The following is an 8,072-nucleotide window of genomic DNA, read 5'->3' on the forward strand; positions in this document are numbered from 1 at the left end:
TCTGTGCAAGGTTTGCATGTATCAAGAAAAACATCAACTCACTCTCCACCAAAGTAAACTTCCCACTTCTCTCTTATGTCTCACTCTATCTCTCGGCCACTCTCTCACTCTCCAACCTCTCTCTCATTTCAAACTCAACCCTTATTCTCTCAACTCTCTTCCACCCTTCTTATCTCAATAAAATTGTGGGTAAGGAAGATCTTCAAGAGAATCACTTCAAGCTTCACATTGTAGTAAGATCTTACAAACCCAAGTATTATACTTCATCTTTAAACTCATTCACTCCTCTTACACCTATGTTTTCGTGAATCATGCTTCTTAGAACCATCTAAGTTCGAAACTCCTTCTCAAGAAGCTTGCTAGGGCCGAGATCTACTCATCTCATCACCAAAAACCGAATATTGACATTTTTATATACAATCCAAAAACAGAAAACACACATGCATTAGTACTTGATTTTGACACATCACTTTCAAACCATTTTTCAGAAGATATCGGATTTTCTGGCGTTTTACGAACAATACAAAACTTTTCATTCAAACATGCTTATGAACTCACCAACATTATATATGTTGACATTTTCAAAATAACTTGTATTCTCAGGGAATCGTTAAGCAGAAAGGTCAGCAAGAACATGTGGAATTTGTCATATTTTGTTTTCATCATACATTAAATATTTTGGCATGTAATTTATGATACTATACTCGGTGTAAACAATGATGGTTGTATTTTGATATGTATGATGATGGTTTTGTCTTGTTTCAATTATATACATTGTGATGATATTACAAGATGAAGTCACCCAAGCCCCCGGACGTTTCCGCCGTCTGGTTCGGGGGTGTGACAAAATCACTTAAAAGAAAACTTAGAAGTATCGAGAAGAAAACTCAAACCATAATTCAACAATTGAAGTTGCATCCATATGATTTGAGAACAGCATCCAAGCCCCCGGACGTTTTCGCCGTCTGGTTCGGGGGTGTGACAGATTATTATCAGAGCATTGTTTATAGTGAATTGGCATATCTAATCATACTTGATATGCAACTATAAACACAATGGGACTAAAACACTCTGAATAAAATGAATACCTAAGTGTACATTAAAACAATAACACTACAAGTCTTTAGAGGAAATTGAACACTGTGATTAAACCCGGACAGTTATGTAGTCATATTGGGGATAAATATAGCCTGATCAACTATATTTATTCAAAATATGACCAACATGTGTTTGGGAGTAATCATGGCGGGAAATGGATCTAGAAGCTTGTGACAACCCGAAATTTCCATTCTGTACAACCATTCAATTCAATAGAAGTCAGAACAATTTCTACTAACTTTCAAGCTTTTTGGAATAAGTTTGAGTGTTTTAAAGTTAGTACTTCAGGAGATAACAGGAGAGAGGATGCCCTAGGGTTTATTGTGCAACAATAATGTCCCAAAACTCCAAGAGTTTGGAGTTTACGGCCTAAACAAAGGTGTTTACGGTCGTAAACCCTAAAGGGGGTATAAATATGACACTTAGTCATTATTTACCACTTTTTCACATTTTCAAGATCCAAACTCAATTCTCTCTCAAGTATCATCCGACTTTTCTTCTTGATCTTCAACTTTGTAAGTGTTTCAAGCCCTAAAAAGTTGATATCTTACTTAATCTAGTGATCTTACATGATTCCATCCGTGAAATCATTCCAAAAGTGTAGATCTTCAAGTTTCACCAAGAACACCAAGAACACACACTAGTGTTCTTGGACTTTTAGCACCTTTTCAAGCTTTTACCTAGTAAGTACTTCTACCCTAGAGTATTATAAGACTTGTTGCACTTCTAATCATCAAGAAAACACCCAAGAAACACAAGATCAAAGGTGTTTACGATCCAAGATGTTCTTGGACCGTAAACCCTAAAAAGGGTGCCAAAGTGTGCCCTAGTCCCTTACCAAGCCTTGGAAACTAGCCTAGACCCTTCCTTGATGTGGTTAGTACTTGAAAACATCAAAAGACCATAAACCATTTGGGTTTACGGCCGTAAACCCAAAGACAAATGGTCCAAGGACCGTAAACTCCACAAAGGAGTGAAATGGTGCCCTAAACACTTCCTAAGGCTTAAACATGAAGTAGGAATGCTTCTTATGATCTTTAAAGCTTCAAAACGCAAAATGGTCAAGTACCATGAGTTTACGGCCGTAAACTCATGGGTTTACAACCGTAAACTCAAGGGGTTATGGTCACAAAACCGTAAACTCCAAGGGACTTCACCCTTGAACCCTAAACTCAAATGCAAGGTCCTACCAACCTTAGATGCAATCCTTAGGACTTATGGCACTTAAATCAAGTGTTTTACATGTCTTAGGATGTCTTAAACTTGGTTAATTAGTTGTTTTATGACTAATTGGATACATATATGTGTTATTATATGTTAACTAGGATCCTTGTGTGTGTTCAAGTCTTCACTTGACACTTAGCATCCTATACATTCTGTTCATCCAAACCACTCACTACAGGTGAGTTCATACCCCTTAATTAACCTTTTAATTGTTTTTAAATGCTTTTATGGGGGGGGGGGGAATACAAGTTGAACTATTATAGTTATTATATCAATCACATGTGATTAATAACTACCAAACAAGTGGATTCTTACTTTTCAAACTGTGTTATCAAACTGTTTTACAAACTCTTTTTCATATCAAATACTTTTATTAAACTCTTTTAACTTATATTATGTGTATCTATGTAGATATAGTTATATAAGTAGGATTGAAAGAACTTAGGACTGATAGCTCACCTTACTTCCTGTTCCTTGTTTGGTTGTGGACTTAGGGTATTCAGGTTATTTGTCTGAAGGTCGTTTGAATACTAGTTATATATCATGTATATGTGTATACATATAAAAGGTTACTTCATTCAGTTCAATACCTTTGGGTAGCCAAGGTACACAAGCATGTTTATACATTCAAACAACATTACTAGTAAACTATAATAGGTATAGTTTAGGGAGATACTAATACTATTACTAGAACAGGGAAACATACAATGACTGAGTTCATACATGAGTCAATAACAAACAAACAATAGATACGATAATGAGAAACAAACAATAGATACGATAATGAGAAACAAATAATAGATACTATGATGAGAAACAAACAATAGATACTATGACGAGAAACAAACAATAGAATACTATGATGAGAAACAAACAATACATGCTAGACAGGGAGAGAATACACAATACAGCTAGCACATACATATACTAGAACATTATTACATTTATGTGAGCCACGTAACGGGGCATGACACTACCTGTCATGACCGTTTCGTATCCAGAATATCCTTAAGTGGGGAGCGTATGAGTTTGAGTATAGATCTATACTGGATTGACTATCCTACTCCTTGTTGCTTGGTACAATGGGACTTGCAAGTCTACGGGTGCCAAACGTCATTTCTTACGACGTCTTACATCGTCGTTTTTCTATAGAGTCGGTAGCAGGATACAGGACGATCACATGGTACTTTAAGTAACAATTGGTTTAAGGTAGTTAGTACAGCAGTAGTTACTTAATACAACACTACAATACTATTTCATTTTCCCATTACATTTACTTTGTGATCTTCACACAATAAACAATAATGTAAAAACTATATGTTTGGTTAATGATAGTAGGATTTGGGAAATACACACTCTTACAAGAGACACACACACAGATACTAGATGCCTTGGTAGAAGGCTACTTTTAGTAGGAAACATAGGGTTTTCTAGGAGAGTTCAAACAATTACAAACTTTTACAAACTTATACAATTACAGACTTACAAACACTTTCATACAAATACAGACATTAATATACTTATGATCTCACCAGCTTTAAAGCTGATAAACTCTTTCAAAATAACTTGTATTCTCAGGTCACCAGTAGACGGGTACCGGTGCCAGGTTTTCAGAAGATGGAGCTTGTTCAAGACTCATCTTTTATTTTGATGTATATTTTTGGTGTCTATATAACTTGACAGAACACACTTGTATGAAATTATATTATTAATGCAATGGATGATGTTGTTGCTTGTTTACTACTTTGCATTGTTGTGATACTGTACATGACGTCCTCCACCCTCGAACGTTTCCGCCGTTCCAGTTTTGGGGTGTGACAGATTGGTATCAGAGCATTGTTTATAGTGAATCGAGTGTATCAACCCATAAAAGATATACGAACCATAAACACAGCGGGATTAAAATACTCCGATAAAGAGTTTATACTTTTAAATAATAAAATATTTAACCAAGTATACATACCTGCATTCATACTAAAACCAGTGTCACTAGGACAGAACAAAAGTATTACGATTTTCGGGCAGCACAAGTAGACTTAGAGACATATGGTCAACCCTGGGAAGATGTAGCCTGATCAACTACATTATCCGAGCAGTGATTAGCATGTGCCTAAGTGTGGTTGTGAGATTGCAACAAGTCTAAAAACTTACCAACACTAATACAATGAGAACAGTAGAACAGAACATAAACTTAAAATACTATAGGAGTATTTTGTGTTATTTTAATTACTTATCTGAGAACTAAAGGTCTTTATTAGTATATTAATAGTTGCTGAGTGGATACGCTAAGGTTATATGTATCTAGGATATCATAGACTTAGAATCTGTGATCTTTGCTTTACTTCCTGTTCCTTGTTTGGTTGTGGGCTTAGAGTTAGGGTCACTTATTCGAAGGTCTATCCTGTCTTGGTTACATATGACTGGTATGCACTACGCAAATGTTGAAGTAACTGATAAAGATCATCTTATAATTATCTAATTAGTGCGTCTATTTAGTTATTTCTTTACCTCTTTTCTTGCCTAGATATCATGGCTGGATTCCATCTTCCCGGAGACCCATACTACCCCAACCACGGCAATGCAGGATGGTTGGGAGAAGAGCCAGAAGATGATCACCCAATCCCATTGGATGATCACGAAGCTGAAGGCTTTTCTGAGGATTCTGACTCAGAGCCAGAAGTCAACAACCTAGCCCCAGCTGCGCAGGACCCAAACCTGAATCCTTGTCCAGCATTTCAAGGACCCACACCTCTGTGGGCCACAAACTTGAATAGATGGAGTCAGGAACAGGGTCAACCCATTCCCTACAATGGAGACAGAAGCTTCTACAACCTCACCGAGGGAGGTTCAGCTGACAGGGTCCTACCCATCATGGTTCGTAGGATTGCTCAGAACACCGAGCAAGGTCGAGCGACTATCGACCGAGTCGTGGAGATTGACGCCAACTCTGGCGTTAACACAGTCCGCATTCGCCAACTAGAGTCTACTCATGAAAGGACTCAGGTCCGCAATGCAGTTCTACAGAGGGAACTTGCTGAAACCCAAATTGAAGTCAGGGAACTTCGAGCTCAGCAGGCAAGGTCTGAAAGGCGTATGAGGGACATAGAACGTCTATTGTCAGATTCAGGAACTCACTCTAGTAGTTCTCGTCGCCGTTAGAGTCTCATCGACTTCTCTTTTGGATGTAACCTAGTTAGTGTAAAAACTCTAGTCTAATTTCCTATCTTTGTAAATCTTAGACCCGTTAGGTCTTGATTAGGTAGCAGTCTGTCAAAATTTTCCCATCTTGGTTGATGTAAGACCTACTTCTAGGTCATTTTTCCCGAACTCATTACATCTGAAATTCCAGTATTATTGACAGATATCTAATCTCATGGAAATTTTATCCAAATGCTTTCGTTTACAATCAATCGTGTTATTCATTTGTGCTGTTGGACTATGGAGAGTTAGTCCATGAGTCATTCTTATCTATTTCCTATTAAATTCTTATCAATATCTTCGTCTTTGTAAACTTATAGTTGAAAGATGCCTCCACGTCGATTGACAAGACGCGATCCTCCCGCACCAACACCACCTACACCTCAATTCCACATGACAGCCCTGAATGCTGCTGTAGCTGCAGCTGTGGCTACAGCCATGGCTCAATATCATTCATCTGGTTCCACTGGAGGAGGAACCCATGTTCACTCTACTCATGGTGAAATCCCTATGCGCTTGAGAGAGTGCTCCTATAAGGACTTCACTAACTGCAAGCCATTGTCCTTTAATGGGACTGGCGGAGTCATTGCCCTCTCGCAATGGTTCGAAAAGACAGAGTCGGTCTTCGAGATCTGCTCCTGTCCAAAAGGGAGCAAGGTCAAGTTTGCTGCTTGCACCTTTGAGGCAAAAGCCCTAACATGGTGGAATAGCCATGTCAAATCACTATCCCTTATAGTGGCAAATGCTATGGGTTGGGAAGCCTTGAGAGAGCTAATGGTTAAAGAGTACTGCCCGAGGGGCGAAATCCAAAAACTGGAGGAACAACTGTGGAGCCTAACCATGAAGCGCTCCAACATAGTCTCCTACACCGCCAGGTTCTGTGAACTGGTGGCCCTCTGTCCCAACATGGTTCATACAGAGGGGAAGAAGATTGAAAGATACATATGGGGGTTGGTGCCTCCATTCCAGGGAAATGTTTTGGCTTCAAACCCCACTACATTCGATAGTGCCAAGCGATTGGCACAGCGGCTTAATGACCATGGGGTTCGTACCCCGGCCGCAACAACAACCCTGGCCATCTCAGAACCCGCCAGAACCGCTGATTCCAAGTGGAATTTTTGGGATGACAAGAGAAAGACGAAGGCTGCCAAAAAGCAGCAGGTCGTGGCAGTTCATGTTGCGATAGCACCTACCGTCGCTGCTCCGGTAAAGCAGTACGCTGGAAGTTTGCCTAAGTGCAACAAATGCAACTTCCACCACGTCGGTGCCTACCGGGAAATGCAGTGTTTGAACTGCAAAAGGAAGGAGCACACTGCCCGTTTCTGCAAAGCTCCGGCTAGGCCAATCAACCAAGTCCCCGGTATAGGAGTGGGCCAAGCTTGCTACGGTTGTGGCGAGGTAGGCCACTACAAAAGGAACTGCCCGAAGGCAGGGAATGCTGGTGGAGTGGCAAGAGTTCTGGCCATAGGCCACGAGGAAGCGGTTGCCGACCCCACAGTGGTCACTGGTACGTTTCTCCTCGATAACTCTTATGCATGCATACTGTTTGATAGTGGAGCGGAGAGGAGTTTCGTGAACCAAAAATTTGCTCATTTACTTAAGCAAAAATCACGAGCACTTAAAGAACCGTTCACTGTAGAAATGGCTAATGGAAAGACAGAGAGCACTAGCAGTATATACATAGGGTGTACCCTAACTTTAGATGGCCATCCTTTTTCAATCGATCTCATGCCAGTCTCAATTAAAAGTTTCGACGTCATTATTGGCATGGATTGGTTGAGTCTTCATCGTGCCAACATCATGTGTTACGAAAAGGTTGTACGCCTTAATCTGTCGTCTGGCGAAACTCTAGTAGTTTATGGCGACAAACCCGGCACGAACCTTCGTATCATCTCGAGCATTCAAGCTTAGAAATTCTTGCGAAAGAAATGTCACACATTCCTTGCTCATGTGGTCGATGTGAGCCAAGAAACGAAATCTATTAAGAACATTCTAGTAGTACGCGACTTTCCCGACATCTTTCCAGAAGAACTCCCAGGATTACCTCCGCAACGTTAAGTCGAGTTCCGAATCGACTTAGTTCCAGGGGATACCCCCGTAGCCAAATCGCCCTATCGTCTAGCACCTGCAGAGATGCTAGAACTATCCTGTCAACTTAACGAGCTGCTCAGCAAGGTGTTGAGAGAAAAACTTGGAGACACACTTGAACAAACGTTAGAACAAGTATAATGCGGAATAGTTAATCTCAAAGGATCTAAAAGCTCAACAATAATATAGTTAGATAGTTAGAGAGTTAGTTGCGGAAATGTAAAGGAATGGAAATGACAGCAATTGTTATATCAAGAAGACACTTAAGCTGATTCATAACAAGGAATGCATTCACTCCAAGTTAATAAGGAAGATCAAGCTTTGTGATTAAGTCTTAAAGACTTGCTCCGAAGAGGGATTATGATCAGCAGAATTATGATAAGATTTAAGTAAGAAGAGATGAGTGAAGAAAGATAGAGAGATAACTTCAGAATGTATATTCAGATAGAATCCATAAGTTATCG

Source organism: Lactuca virosa, chromosome 9 (genome assembly GCF_052849685.1).
Source record: "Lactuca virosa cultivar CGN04683 chromosome 9, Lactuca_virosa_CGN04683_v6, whole genome shotgun sequence".
Lineage (NCBI taxonomy): Eukaryota > Viridiplantae > Streptophyta > Magnoliopsida > Asterales > Asteraceae > Lactuca > Lactuca virosa.